The 16,780-nt window shown below is 34.3% G+C and overlaps 1 long non-coding RNA gene across 1 annotated transcript in view; it reads left to right on the forward strand.

The window, feature by feature from the left end:
* LOC147823157 (uncharacterized) overlaps positions 1 to 16,780 on the forward strand; it is a 665,389-nt gene that overhangs the window by 612,006 nt on the left and 36,603 nt on the right. Inside the window, exons 7-8 of the long non-coding RNA XR_015444199.1 lie at positions 5,128 to 5,229; positions 6,354 to 6,527. This is a non-coding gene — a long non-coding RNA (uncharacterized LOC147823157). The remainder of the gene's footprint in view (positions 1 to 5,127; positions 5,230 to 6,353; positions 6,528 to 16,780) is intronic.

The raw sequence follows: 16,780 nt of genomic DNA on the forward strand, positions 1-16,780 counted from the left end.
AAAAGTCCCATTGGATTAGTGTTTTCTGGGATGGCTGGTCAGTTTGGCCTAATCCTAGAGTCTGTTATCACTGAATCATGCTGTCCAGTACATATTTGGGAACATGTTTGTGGTGAGGGACCATTAGGACACTGCTTCTCCTTATAAGACCATAGGTAAATAAAAAGTACAGCATGATAATCAGGATTATTAGAAAATGGAGTGGGAGCCAAATCCCTAAAAAATGTATTATGTTATAAAATAGTGAAAACTGCCATTATTTGGGTTATCATGAGTAGGACTGTTGCTGCCAGCAAGAGTATCATTTTATCCTCAATGAAAAATTATTTTTTAAAAAATGTGATGTGTTTATTGTAAAGCCCCTGGGCATATGTACAAGAACACAAACAGCATTTACATATCTATTATCTATTAACTGACACTGCATTTGCCAGGCATTTGACACAATTTAGCAAATGCTTGACTGAACAGATGGGTCTTATAAGGATCCCTGAGGGCATGTCTCCATTAACTCTGCCGAGGGGGCTAATGCACCCATTTGGCATCTGTGTGCCTTTTCCCAGCAGCGTATACACTCCTGCTTTGCATGGTTGCAAATGGGTCTATTTTTGTCTCAGAGAAAGAAATGTAAAAGGATTTTGCTATTTCCAATTTGTTTCATTTTTGCCTTTTATTTGAACCATTTCCCTGTTAATAGTGGTTTACATCCTGTGATTGTTTCTTGTGTTCATCTACGTGAAACTGACCTGTGCAAATTTGATTTATTGTAGCATCAAGGAAATATAATACTTTTATATATAACACACATGATCTTTTATTTTTATACCTCAGTTTGTATAGTTTCTATTGCCAGGCTACGGTAGCTAGAGGAGGGGAAAAAAGCAAAAACCTCACATCTTAATAGTAATAATAAAGAATTTAGTGCTTTAGTACTTGACAAAAGAAGTTTGTACTTGTCACTGGACTATTTCATAACCTCTGAAATGGCAACCCAATGAGAGACATACACATCTAAATCAAGCTTGTATTGTAGACTCTCTTTGCTCTCTAGTGGATACACATACGTCTCCCTTGGAAAGAAAGGACCATGCAGCATGCCTAAACATTTCACTCTGGCCAAGCATTCTTCCTTTCCAACTTCTTCATAAAGGAATATAGTTCATAATACAGTCTGAGGATAACCGATGCTTTAGCACGTTGTATGCAACACAGATAAAAATGCACCATGTGGGTCTGGGATTTAGCTCAGTGGCACTGTGCCTGCCTCGAAAGTGCAAGGTCCTGAATTCCATCCCCAGTACCAAAAAAAAAAAAAAAATGCCCCATGATACAAATTGTGGATAGTATAAGTATTGGGGTTAGTAATAGACAACACATGCGGACTTTGCTTTGAATTTTGCTTTGGTCTTTAGCTCAGTCAAAATGCTTGGGAAAATAAGTCCCCTGTCATCAGATCTGAGAAAGTACATGGCAGGATGCAGTTCCTTATTTAAGAGTATAAAATTAAAACAGAAGTATAGCTTCATATCCTTTCAGCCTTGTAAGGCAAGGAAATATCTACTAGAAATGGAAGTATTTAGTTGTCTTATCAAATCAGTCATTAGGAATAAACATTGTAGCACCTCTTTATTTAAAAAATACTCTTTTAGCAGTGTTACCAAAGTGTGTGTGTGTGTGTGTGTGTGTGTGTATTTGACTTGATGATTGGGAGATAATCTCACAATAGAGCAGTCCCTCTTCTAATTTTTTGCCATAGCCTATGTATGCATTTATGACTTTTAGTTACTTAAAGGAAAAAAATACATCTTTCTGGGGTACTGATGGCCCTAAGGATGTGGTTGTAGGCTTTATATTCTTAGTCATTAGAATGCTGACAGTTTAGTACAATAAGCATGTACTTCATTTTAAAATATATTAAAATATAGTATGCTTATATAAAATTGTTAATGTGTTCCGATTGAAAAGAACAAGATTAATACAGAATTATTTTCTTTTTTCATATATATTTTTCACTTTACAAAATATTTCCTATCTTGTGAAGATTTATAGGCTAAACATTTGGAATTTATGTCCTGCAAGAATTGCCTTAAGTTTTTCTACTATAGCATACTTATTTGAGAAATCTAAGCCTTCTACAGTTTGTGATTTTCTCAGGTAAATAGTCCTAGAGTTAAAATTGACTGTATTAAAACAGAATACTTTTTTTTTTAAGTCCAGTGTAATATTACTTTGAATCCTCAATAAATTTGGGCTCTTATTAGTTAATACACAGAACATAATATGTGTACTGGAATAAGTATTTAGTACTAATAGTAGCAATCAATTTAACAACAAGAACAAAAAAAATACAGTTAAATATTGTATACCTTTCTATCATAAAATGAAGCTATAGTACAAACTACAGCCTGTATTATCTGGCTAGAGTCACCCCGTTAACAATTCCATATATGTCCCTCCAAAGCTATGTGTCTGTCTGTGAATGACATAGAGAGTGAATGAGAAGAAAAACTTAATTTTAAAAAACAACATCATAGAATATATACCATTTTGCTTTTTTACTTAATAAAATATGAATGTAACATCATCTCTGTGTAAATGTATGTGTATTTGTGTTTATTTTGAAATAAATATTGTACACCATTTTTGTCTATATTTGTCTACTAGTACTGAGTGCTTTTGCAGAATACATTTGTAGAAGGAACATAATACTGATGTGCTATATCGCTTTTGAGGTAGTTGGCCTGAAACAGGCATATGAACGCCTGTTGAAGGCTAACTGAAATTCACACTGTCTTGGTTTAGCAAAACAGTGGTATGGCTGTAGTTGTGCTAAGTTGATCTGTAGGCTTTATATTAAAATACTACATGTTCTCACACATTTATTGAACTCAAAAGAAGTTGATCTCTTAGAAGAGAGTAAACTAATGCTAACTAGAGACTAGGAAGGGTAAGAGATGGAGGATGGATAGAGGTTAGATAAAAAAGACCAAGATGCAGTGAGCTAGGAGGGATTAATTCTCACGTCCTGCAGCACAGTAGGGTGACTGTTGTCTGCATTAATTTATGAGGTATTTTAAAATAACTTTAAAAAGCCCAAAGATATATAATATAAATGTTTGAGGAGATGTGTTAATTATCCTGATTTGATCATTATATATCATATATGTGTATCAAATTGTACCCCATAAATATGTAAACACATTATGTGTCAAACATTTTGTTCAAAATTTAAACGTTAAGGTCCATTCACAAAATACTGAAAATTGAACTCCATTATTTTTTTAAAATCTCACTTGATTCCAAGGTACTAAGGCCAGAATAAGCTTCAGTGGTGAGTCCAGGCAGAGCTGTCAGTGCACATGCCAGGCCAAGACGGGCACTGTGGCCCTACTGCTGCCGAGGACAAAGGCTGCTGCTTATCTGACCTTTCTTCTGCCCTGAAAATCCATCAGTGCCAGTCATGGCCTCGGAGGTGAAAACAGAGCCTCTCTGAATCGAGCCTAGCAAATCGCACCCGACAACGCCAGCTTGCTGCGCGCAGATCTGACCGACGAGGATTTGCAGTTGCTGTCTTCCGCTGCTTTCCCTATTCCTTGATTTCTAATTACACACTTGCATATGTAGTGAGCCTTTGGCCAAGATGAGATAACACAGTGACAAAAACGTACATTTTCTTTTTAGTGCTTATATTATTATAAATTAACAATATGAGACAGTACATAAAATAAATCTATTTTGATTAACTTGTTTTCTTGTTCTGTGGGCAACAGGGAGCAATACCTGGAGCACAATATCAGCCCCAGTATACGTTCATCTGCCATCTATTTTACTGGAAAAACTCAGCCATAGATTATTTCTTCGGTGTGAACAAAATACAGTTTTCAATATAGTTGTACCCTGAATCCTACTTAAAATGTCTATTCTAGTATTACTTTAATAGTAAACCTTTCTTTTTCCTTAGGCAAAGATTGAGGGAAAATCACTACATTGAGGAAAGTGTAAAAATTGTTTGTAATATTTAACTTTATGATAAAAATAAATACTGTTTAGTGTGATCTGCAGACTTTCGGGTTTTTAAGGATATTTTTCTTTTACTTATATAAAGTAGAACAGATCAGATATTACTGTAGATATGATTATCATATAATGTGTGTTGAGTACATATACCACATTTCTCTGAAAATAAGACCTAACTGAAAAATAAGCGCTAACATGATTCTTTTCAGGATGTTTGTAATATAAACCCTTCTCCAATAATAAGGCCTAGTTAAGACAGTTACCCAGCTGGACACATGTAGTATGTCTGTTGCAACACCTGATGGACATATTGAATTATAAAATGATAATATTACTATATAATTAAATATAAACAATATCATTGACATTAATACTTAAAACAAATAACAGTATAAATTATTATTTGTAAATACCTAAGCAGACAGATTAACTCAAGATGTATGGAAAATGATGAGAGTACAGACACAACACAACACATAAATAATGTTTGTACTTGATAGTTAATGGACGTGATTGAGTCTCATATGAATCTTCTTAATTCAATGCATCATGTGTTGTAATGGATATGCTTAATTCACTCATGTGAAATAGAGAAACGTTTCTGAATTTTAGTGCCTGGACTTTTTCATTGCTTTTGTGTGGAGCACCATTTTTAACTGTTGTTATTTTTGTGGACACTCCTGCCTTGTAAGTCTTGAATTAACAATTTATTTAATGAAAAATTGGTGAAACCTAACCTGCAAGAGGTCATGACTTGGGTGAAGCACTCGTGGGATAAAATCACTGACAGCTGTGCTGCCATTGGAGTGCAAGCAGGCTACATGGACACAAGGTGCTCCTTTAGGAGTGCTGTATCCTTGGATATGAGGTATTGGAGCCAATGGTTCCACAGGAAATGGAATCACAAGAAATTTAGGTCAGAATTTGGGGTTTGGAGAGTTATGATGATGTTCCAGAAGATGATATGACAATTCTTGAATAAATGTAGATTTTTGTGCATGAATAAATGAATAATGTACATTGTCATAAAAAAATAAGACGTTCTCTCAGAGTAAGCCCTATTGTGTCCTTTGGCACAAAACTTAATGTAAGACCTTGTCTTACTTTCAGGGTAATAATGGTAATTAGCTAACATCAGACTGGTTGAACAACAATGCCCACAAGATATTAGTTGATGACAAGACACCATCAGGATTCGGCACTTGATCCTAGGTACGTAAGGATTTTCATTATCGATTTAAACAGTTTTAATCAGAACAAATATCTTCAGAATGACTGGTTTAAAAACAAGTTAGAAGGAGAGTTGATTCAGAAGTCATTTTAGGAAAAAAATCCCAGCCTCCAAGATGATTTTGTAGATGATTTTGCATAGTACTGATGGGCATTTATTTTTAATGTTTGTCTCTATCATTGCACATAATAGATAAGATGAGGACAAAAATTAAATACTGTGCTAAGTTAGCATATGTCTTCCTGGCATAGCACCCACAATGAGGCCAAATATCAACCAGCATAAGTGACTCACCTTCTATTTTCCATGCCACTAGCACTTTCTTATTTCAGATCCATGTCATTTAACTGATGCCTTTTTTCTAGTTTTCTTTACTTCCCTTCCATCCTCTACACTTCAAAAGGGATCATTCTAAAAGATAAGAAGAATCATATTTGACTAATTTTATTAATAAAATAACTAAGAAACTGAATAAAGATACTTCTCATGGTTTGAATTCTTCCTTCCTTGAAGATCTTCTGATGTTACTTATCTCCTTATATATGCCTTCCTGTCAGAAATTTCTTTGTACATTTCATCAATAGTCAAACACATATTTTTTGTTGTTTTGTCATGTAGCAATCAATAAGTGAAAACTTATGTTTTAGGCAATTTAACTGGTAGCTGGGAATATAGATGAAAGTAAAACAATAATTTCTTCTAGAATTTGAGATTTAGTAAGGAAGACTAGAGCTAAAGAAGTCAAATTACAAACTTAGTAAGTTAGAGAAAAATTCTAGAGTTTCTGTAAAAAGTGTTGGATATAGTCTGGAAAAGATGGCACACTTTCACTATGAAGGTAAAGTGTATTAAATAATAAAGAGAGAACTAGGTATGAAGAGCATCACTGTTCCACAAAAGGAAAAATAGGGTGACAAGAATAGAGGCATGAAAAAATACAATATCTCTGTAGAGGGGAGAACAAAAAGATAAGTGGCAATTGGTCATTGCTTTTCTACATCTCAATGCTTTTCTACATCTCCTGTTTTGTCATGTATTTTATTCTTTAAAACTTAATATGTCATGATGTCTGCTATCACTTCTTCTCTTGATTTTTATCTTTTAGCTAAGTGTTTTTAAAGCAACTTGTGAAGACTGATTATAAAATTTATCCGGCATTTGTTGGAAAGAACCATTGGTGGTATTGAGGCTTGGCAGAAAGCTTGGCATATGGTAGAAAGTCAATGAATCTTTGTTGGGGAACAGAGTGATTGAAAACTGAGCAGAAGACTCTCATGCGGTGAGCACAAACACTTGAATTATTTAATTACAAAGTATTATACTGTGATTATAGAAATGTTTCCAATAATTACTCATACATTTTGAAGCCCATGACAAGATCTAGTGTACAAATTAATGAGTATTAGAATCTATATTGTCCATAGTTTAAACAATATATTAGTCTGTTAGTATCTCTGTCATGTATCTGAAGATTTAATCTCTAAAATAAGTAGGACACACGTGTAAATACTGAATAGTTTCTCTGGTGTGAGAAACTGAAAGTGTAAATAAGGACTAAAAGGAAAAATAGATAATGTGAAATAGTAAGAAAAGGGGCAAAGGAAAAGTGTGGGAGTAGGGGAAAGGAAAGAAGGGAATGGAATATGAGAAAATGAAAAAAATGGAAACAAAGTCTTTGTAAATAGGGAGGGATGGAGGCGTTGAAGGGAGGCCAGGGGAATGGGGAAAAAAATAAGAACCAAGATAGAGTGTGTAAAGGTGCAAATTGTCAATGGTGAATGTCATTATTTGTATACCTAAAATGTACCAATAAAATTAATAATATAAAAAAGATTTAATCTGTAGATATCCAGCGTCTCTCTGAAAATCAAATGGAACAGGAGGATCATTTTCATTCCTTTGCAGAAACCAGAGAAACTCTTCCATATGGATCTGCAGGGATTATATTATTTCAAGTAGTTTTAGTCAGCACCTTAGAGATCAACTGCTGAGAAAAAGTGCCCTGTGAGAAGAAATCTGTCTTCTAATCAAATTGCTTCAGCTGCCGCCATTAACTTTGCAGGATAGAACTTACATGTATTTAAAAAAGATTTCAGAAATTACATACTGAATTTCACACTTGCTCTATCTTTTGAAGTCTTTAAATTTAGAATATCTTTAGTATCTATAGTGATTTCTTGCATATATATTAATAAATCCTATTGTTAGTCTGCAGGTGTTCTTTATATGAATTTCTTACACGTGAATAGGACTTTGATTTATGCTGGGAACTTACTGACCAAAGGCTGTATTTAAGCAGGGGTTTGTGTTGTAATCAATCACAAACCACTCTAGAAGCACTTTATAAAAGCACTGCAAGGTCCAAGCATAGTAGAAATAAAAGGGAAACTCCATCTCCCTGCAAAGTTTCAATTTATACTTTTTTCCCTTTACAAATGGACTCTTAATGGTATTACTTAAAGATGTATATTTCAACTTGTAAGTGAATTTATCTCCTTTACATTATGTGTGTGGTGTTTCAGTGCAAGCACACGGGACCTAATTCTCTTAGACTTTGGACTTGGTTGAATAGTTTGCAACTCTAGAGGGAAAAGCAGTCATTGATGAATTTTGTGCAGCTATAGCCTATTGAACTGCAAGTAAAAATTTTATTGGTGCAAGTGTGAATTATGTATTTGAAGAGGATGCAAGTTTCTGGAACAGTGGTATAAATTATCTGTTGGGAAGGTATAATTATAAATATATTATTGAGGCAGTCCATTTATATCACATGAATTTGGTTTGAGTAAGTTAGAGTTAATTTTATTTAAAATATATTTCTTAGAGATGTGTATATATACAACATACACACATGTACATATTTTATAATTAAGGGAAGTTAGTCATGCTTCTACATAAGAAATGAACATAGACCTGCATATCCTTTATACAAATCCTACTTTAACTTCTACTCCTCTTTCTTCTGCTGTTAATGGTAGATAACATTTAATAAGAACCTGTTCAATACTCAACTGCATTTCAAACTATTTAGTAAAATTAATCTTTACAGTTCCATGTCATGGGTAATTCTGTGCTCATTCATAAATGTATCAATTGGCATTTTGAGGCATTTTGGAAAATTGCTACAAGTTACATATTGATGTAATAGGAGGTAGGCTAAGCTTTTAGACTTTTTCACATACCACAAAACCAAAAAAGTTGCTACTCTGGTATAATAGTTATTTGCACTTTGGAAGACAGTTTTTACATGCTAGCTGATACATTATCATCATTTCCACTTCACAGGAATATTGTTACTCATTTTTTTGAGGACAAGAACATTGAAATTGTATCAGGTCAAACCAGTCACTCAGACAGATTTTAAGTGGTATAGTTGGAATTTAAAGAAGGTCCATCCAGTTCTAAAGAGTAGGCTTTCCAAGGTACAATGTTCATTGGATGATTGCTGAGTGCTTTTTATACCTCTAGGAACTGTGATAGTCACCAAGGATAATATGTTATACTAGCCATGCACATTACTGTTTTCTTGAAAGTCCCTTAGGGGCAATGAAAATCTGTTGATGACCAGTGTATTAAATCATACCTAATTTGAATCTCAGGATGCCAAAGGCAGGGGAATTTGGCTCTGTTGACAGGGCATGAAAGGACTTCTCTGGTAAAGCTCACATAATGTACATTCTGAAGGATGTTTTTAAGCTAGTCTTCCAGAAAGGAGGAAGAGACAACTAACTATTCACTGTAGAAAAAGGGAGAAAAAGTATGCCTATTTTGGAACTTTAAATTTGTTTTGTATAGCTGGGGTTTATGTACCAAAAGGAGAGTGGCATCAAGTAACCAGAGGGGCAAAAAATTGAGGTCAAATCATGCAAGTGTTTATAACCCATGCTTACAATTTGAACATTAAGAACAGTAGAAAAGCATGAGTGTTCATATTGATAGTTAAATACTATTAGTCTGTCTAAAACATAGGGAATTGCTTATAGAAAAATAAAGTTGAAGACTAGAGTTACTGTGAACCTTGTAATTCACTTCAAGAATCCAGATGTAAAGGAACGGTTTCTTGATCTAGTACAGTAGCAGTGAGAATGGCTAAAAATGAATAGATTTTCTTCATTTGATAAAGATTTATAGAAAGCCTATTGTATATCAGATATTATTCTAGGTGTTTAGAGCATAGCTGTGAATAAAAGTAGACAAAAGCATTGTTTTTATGATTTTATTCTAGGTAATACTGGAAACAGGGTTTTTTGGGGGGATATACTGTGATATTTTTACAGGGTCATTCGAGTGTTGTGGAACTAAGAGCAGTCAGTATACAAACAGCAGTGCAAGAGGAACCTCTTCAATAATAAGGCAGGAATATTGTATGGGGAGAAGTTGGCTTACCATGCATTGGTTATGTTTGGGTCACTGGATAGTGGGCAAAGGGGTAAAATCAAGGGTAACACTCAACATCTTGGCTTGAGTAAGTGGGTAGATACTGTTGCCACTTATTAAACAAAGTATGGAGCAATCCTAACAGCACACTTGGGAGAGAAAACAATTAATTTTATTTAAGTTTGAAATTAAAGTGAAAAATCCAGAAATTCATTTGGAGAAAATACTTGGCTCTTTAGGTATGGACTTTGGAAGACAGCTTTGGGATAGAAATATCACTTAGGGGTATGGTAGCATTTTGGGTATAACTGAAACCGCTGGATAACTCTTAGGGATTCATTATACAGTGAAATAGTAACAAAGACTGATTTCTGAGAAATGCCCACTTTTGAAGATTAGATGTCTGAAGCAAGGCCAGCAAAGAAGGGAAAAAAGGAATGACTCATCAGATAGAAAGAAAATCAAAGAATATAGTGTCATAAAATTCAAGGAAAAAGTACTTTTCAACTAGAATGAATACAGTTTTATATATCAGAGACAGAGAAGAATATAAGGATTTAGAAAAATGTAGAGGTCTCTACACATGTGTAGAATCATTCGCCGGGATAATTCCAGTGGGGTGTTGGGATATAAAACAAATTAAACTTGTTAGGTAGTACAGAGGAAGTGAAAAGGGACGAGAGCTGATAAAAGCCTTTGACAGTCTAAAGGAAAAATAATCAGAGTGATATAAATTAGTGTGGAATCCAGTACTTCTTTCAGGTCTGTCAAAACTAAAATGTGCTTTGTGTGTCATCTACAGTATATATCTCTATCTATCCATATTGATAGATGTAGACAAAATTCTTGAGTTTTTCTGTTAAACCCCAGGGAACAAAGTCTTAAGGGAAAACATAGAGTAAAGGAAGGAACAAGTTGGCATGAGTCACACATTTGTGTATGCCACATTAATTATGTAACCATAGAAAGTCTCCTGTTATCATTCAACCTTGCTTTTCTAATTTGTAAAATGATTTTATGAGGTAGCTGAATAGATAAATGAAGCAATACAGTATTTGTTTTGAAAAATCCTCAGTACATAAATAATCAGTAAGTGGTAGCTTTCTTTATGATTGCAGGGCAACAACAAAGAAATACCATCCATGTGAAATGCTACCTTACTGATAACTTTTCTGCTGTTGCTAACCAGGGTTCCTCTCACCTTGCATCTATGACCATTGCATATTTGCTTACATTTGGTTCATGCACTTATTCATGCTCATATTGCCCTGGCTAGGGTCATAGATTGATCTTGCTCATTCTAGGGCATAAAAATGTAGAACTAAAGTATGTGGAATCATTTTTTAAAAACAGCTTTATTCAGGTATATAATCTCTATAGATTTGCTTATTTTACATATTTTATGTAAAATAAATCATACATTATATTCTGCTTTGAGATTGGCTCTTTTCAGTTCCTATAATGTTTTTAAGGGTCATGTATGTTACAATATATGTGCAATGTATCACTATTTCACCTTTATAAAAATTGCTGGATAATACATATCTACTTCTATGGATATACAACATTTTGCCTACCGATCCATAAATCAGAGAATATTTACATTGTTTCTAGTTTGGGGCTATTATAAATAATGGAACTGTGCACAACCATATGTTTTTTTTTTTTTGGTGTGGCCATATATTTTCCTTTATCTTGGCTATATATTTATGAATGGAATTCTTACATCAACTGGTTACTCTGTTTCATTTTTACATTAACTGTTAGACTCTTTTCCAAGGTGGCTGTATTGTTTTAATTTCTAAGAGTAAGATGAAGGCTCCAAATATTTCATATCTTCACCAACTTGTTATTATCTATTTTTGTTATTGGAGCCATCGTAGTTAGTGTGAAAGTATTTCATTGTAGTTTTAGTTTGCATTTTTCATAAGATTATTGGCCTTCTGCCTCTCTCCTTTGGAGAAATGCTTACTCAGACCCTAATTTTTAACTGGCATTTTTCTTTTGTTATTATTGAGTTGTACTTGATTTTTACATTTATATACTCTAGGTATAAACCTCTTACCAGATAGATATTTTACAGAATTTTTCTTCTATTTTATATATTGTGTTTTCACTTTGTTGATGTTGTCTTTCCTATGATCATTGTTTAAGAGGACCCGTGGTTATGAAAGGGAACTGAGAATTCATAGACTCCTCCTGAGATGGTGCATTGCAACGCCACACCAATTTTTTTGTGATGTAAAATAGGGTGTATACAAATTATGATGCATTTAAAAATATACAAATTTAGCTATCACTGGAGCAACTGCAGGGCCTTTTTGCTCTCCAGAAAATTTTCACAGTAGCTCTGTGGGTCATATATGAGTATTCTACATGAGTTCAGGAGTGAGCCCTGTGTGCCCTTGCCATGGCCTCCTTGTAATTATATACTGTTCAAAAGTCAATGGAGGGAGGATAGAATTTATCACTGTCAGCATTACCACTGTCCTCATGAAAAACAGTGTGCCTATGTGCAAAGTTTTCCCCAGGTCTTATTACTATTTAACACACAAAAGAGGAGAAGTCCCTTATTATCTTAGTCACTTAGGTAAGCTTTGTCTCAGCTAAATCTCAAGCAGGACTACAGCTGCTGCTTTCAGTGAATTACTCAAGGTGACTTGAGAAAAAAATATTTATAGCATGTATTCCATTCTAAACTATGATATCACGAGAAATACCTACATCCTCCATGTGGAAAAGTATTTTAGCTTCCACTTCTCATTCCAAGATCAGTCTGAAAGAAGATCCTGAAAGTCAACAGTGGTGTGGATGTGCTTGGAAAAGCATAAGGTGTGTCCTCAGTAGAGGGGGAGTTGTGGTTTGAGTTGTCACTGACAGACTTTAGGGATTGGGGAGGGTATTTTTGTATGTGTCTTGGTCTGTCCTCTAAATTGTCAATAATATTTTTTTCCTGGAGAGCTGTTGATCCTTGTTACCACTAACAAGAAAGCCACGTTTTTAGAGAGTAAGAAGACTTGGTTTTAAAGTCAGAAGTAACTATCTCTTTAGGAATTAATTTCTTTCCAATTCTTAGCTGAATATCTGACAGGGAATGTCTTTCATGACTAATTTATACTACAGGTAATACACTTACTAAGATCTGGGATGAATGGAAGGTCCTTTTAAACTACAGTTTTCTTATTTGAAATTTTTGATTACTCAGACTTGTTTAGAATGCATCTCAAAATGGGTTAATCTGACTCAGTTATGAATCTACAAAGTACTAAATGAACATTAGGTAGTGAAAATATAAATACACAATAACCTTTAAGAAGCTACCATTTTGGGGCTGGGGATTTAGCTCAGTGGTTCTACCACCTGCCTTGCAAGCAGAAGGTTCAATCTCTGGTACAGAAATCCCCCACAAAAAATGAAAGACAAACAAACAAAAAGAATCTACCATTTTTATATATCTTCCTACCTCCTTTATTATTCTGTTCAGATAATCTGCACTTCCAATATGATCTTTCTGAGCTAGAAATCAGATCATACCAGATTTTGTATTTTTATTTGCTTTTTAATTTTCATTAGTACATGTTTATGCAGTACACGATCTTTGGATTTCTCGTGTGGAGTTGGTAAAGTACACAACACATCTTAATTTCATTTTTACCCCTTTTTCCTCCCATTCTTCCATCTCTTAATTCTTTTCCCATTTGAGAAAGAACTAGCTCCCTATTTTCTATTATATATTTTTATTTTGCTCTTTATGATTTGAGTTTCTCATATAAGACAAACCATTTGATATTTAAACATTTCTGTTTATTTCACTTAACATTATGGTCTCAATGGGGCATCTATTTTTCTACAGATAGCTCATATTTATTTTTCTTTGTGGTAGAGTAGTATGCCATTGTGTGCAATTGTACCCAACAATTTCCTATGCATTAGCTGATAAAGCCCCAGAGCCTCAGATGGCAGACACAAATCTCTGAAATCCATGTCCTTCCAGGCTTTTTTGTTTTGGATTTTTGGGAAACTCTGGCACAAACTTAATAAACCAAGAGCAAAAGAATATCTAGACATTTCTTTTTTCCAACTCTGTCTCTTTGTGTATGCTATATGTTCACTGTGGAATGCTCTTCTTTGTGCTTCGTTGACTACTTTTCATATTTTAGGACTTCACTTAAGGATGGTTTTCTCTGGGGTCTCTTTTTTGAGTAAAACATGATGAGCTTGATACCTGGTTTCTGTGTTCACATACTGCTTTGTCTGTGTCTCTAACTTTGAGTTTACAGCATAGTATTAAACTTCCTATCAGTGGCTCTGTCTCCTGTGGCACCGAGTTCTTCGAAGGCACAGACGGTCTGTCTTGTTTTTGTTGCTTTAGCTCCAGTCATACTCTCGAAACTCACAAGCATCTTAAGTTCTTTGGTAAGCACCATGTGCATTATGCCATCTAATTTTCTCAAGGTCTTTGTAAGGTTTGTTTTGGCATTTTAAATATTTTAATGAGAAAGCAGAATAAAAACTAGTCCAAGCTCATGGAACTATCACATGGCAAAGCCTGGTCTCCTTTGTTTTACTTCTGAGCCGAAATTCTTTCTGTGTCTTTAACTTAGCATGTATCATTTCAATTTAAATGTTCAAGTAAATTCTAATTAATTTCACTAGTTCTCCCTATAAACATTCTCCTTCCCAATCATAAAATAAGTCTCTGATGGATGTGAATTTAAATTTAAACCATCTCTTTCTTTTCATTACTTACTCCATTTATGGATGGTATTTCAGAAACAAGAAAGTGAATAAGATAGATTTTTGTCAATATCAGAAACCCATAGTGTGAAGGAGAAGAGGTTTATTTTGGCTCATGGCTACAATTCATGGTCAGCCTAGTATAGGGCAAAAATTGCATGGCAGAGGGACAAAGCAGAGAGAATCTGTTTACCTTCTGGCAACCAGAAAGCAAAGAGAGGAGAAGAACAGCTGAGGAGGGAGATAATACCCTTCCAGGTCATGTCCTAGTAAGCAGAAGCCACTTTCAGGAACAGGTCTGCTCTTGTACCCCCATGATCCATTTACCTTTCAAAAGTCAAGCCTCTCATCATCCTAGTGTTTGGGAGTCATTTTCATCTACACCATCACAAATGGATGTTAGTATGGAATCCTCACTTCCTTCGATGTTATCGTTCATCTCCCTTTGTAGTCTAATTTATCAGTGACCAAAATTGTCAAACCTGACAGCTTTCTTCTTCAAAGCTCTGAACATAACATGCAACAATCCTCTACCAGTGAGTCCTTTTTATTTCCTTTCTTCTTAAAGATTCTTTACACCGCTTGCTCAAATACTGCCATTTCCATGGAAATTTCTCTGTCCTTCTAGGCACACTGATTGTCATAAATCGTGATTTCATTAATATAATATGAATGGTAGATGTATAGCCTTATAATACTGCATTGAAACTGTTTCTCCTCCATCTGTGTTGGGAAGTGGTGATAAGGAGGACATAGGTTCTGATTATTATTCTCTTTGCATCATCCTCAAATTTTTTAAATGTACCAGGTGCTCAAATGGTTGTAGAAAACATATGACATATGCATGTGATACTTAGCTGTGGTATGCAGACAATATGGAAAAAGATTCAAATATTAATTTATTCCATGTAATCTTTGTAACGGTTATACGTCATATGTAACCTTTAATAACAATGTGATAGTAATATAGCCATATATATAACCAGTTTTCCAATAATAGTTTATTCATATAATCTAAGCTTTCATGTATACCTATCAAAGGAAACACCTATCTTGTTTACATGTCCTAGTCAAGTTTACTGTGATATTACTTTGAAAATGTCACAGGACTTTGGGATGATGAGCTGAAAATTTGTTGACATTTGAGTTTGTGTTTCCTGTGCAAAGTTTAGGCTGCTTCTTTCAAGCAAAACCCTAGGGAGTTTTCATAAATATCAGAGTATTTTAATTACATGTTGTTTAGTTAAGAGTTAAAGATTATAAAATTAAATTAAATTGAATTCATAGTGGTTCAAAGATTATTGAAAATTTTTAACGTCCTTAAAATGTAAATGCAGTTTTCAGTAATCATAATTCACCATACAGTTGGCACACTATTAGATATTTTCTAAAGGAAATATTTTATTTTATTTTGCACATTAGGAAAAAACTGTTAGGCTAAGCAGTTCTAAATCTGGTCATATTCTTGAATCTTGGAAAAATGCAATCACAAATCAGATCACTGTAGTGTACAGTCATGCATTGTTTAATAAGAGAAATACACATTGAGAATTGCATCATTAGACAGTTGCTTCATCATGCAAACATGTTGGAGTATACTTATACAAATTTAGATGGTATAGCTTACTGTACACCTAGGTCACATGGGGTATGTGTGTATGTGTGTGTATGTATGTGTGTGTGTGGGAGAGCCTTTTCTTCTTGGATTCAGAATGAACAAAACAATAACATTAAGCAATGGACAAAATGATGTGATCATGATTCATGGTAAATACAAGATATATGAGGGCACTGCTGGAATTATATGACATGTTTTTAAAGTAAGCTTTTGAAAATATTTAGGCATATACCCTAAAATAAGTATAAAACTTTTAGTAGAGTAAATATGTAAATTGGTAACTAATAGTTGCTTGTTATCTTTATTAAATACTGTGTAGTGTATGTTGCATGTTCCATACATTTATATGGCTGGTAGTGCAGTACATTTGTTTATATTAGCATCGCCACAAACACATGAGCAAAGCAGTAACAAGTGTGCTGTGAAGTTATCATGTCTACACAGTCACTGAGGGATAGGCATGTTTGAGCTCCATTATGATCCCATGGAACCACCACTGTATATGCAGTCATATACAACAGCAAAACTCTGTTATGTGACACAGGAGTATGTATCATTTTCTCTGACAAAGGACTCTTATACAACAGAGCCCAATCAACAGGGATCTGGGAGTGTGGAGAACTGCAGAAAGATTTCAGGAAGTGAATCATAGTGGTGAAAAGGCAGCTTTCATATTGATCTGCCACCCTACAAATTTGTCATGTACTGTTCATTTCCCTTTGTCACATGCAAATCCAGATACCACTCTTTCCTCCTTTTCAGTTATTGCACCTTATTTCAAAATAAGCTGTGTATAAATG

The sequence above is a fragment of the Heterocephalus glaber genome, unplaced genomic scaffold (assembly GCF_053883595.1).
Source record: "Heterocephalus glaber isolate CG9 unplaced genomic scaffold, H.glaber_assembly_v1.0 deba00001600, whole genome shotgun sequence".
In the NCBI taxonomy this organism is placed as follows: Eukaryota; Metazoa; Chordata; class Mammalia; order Rodentia; family Bathyergidae; genus Heterocephalus; species Heterocephalus glaber.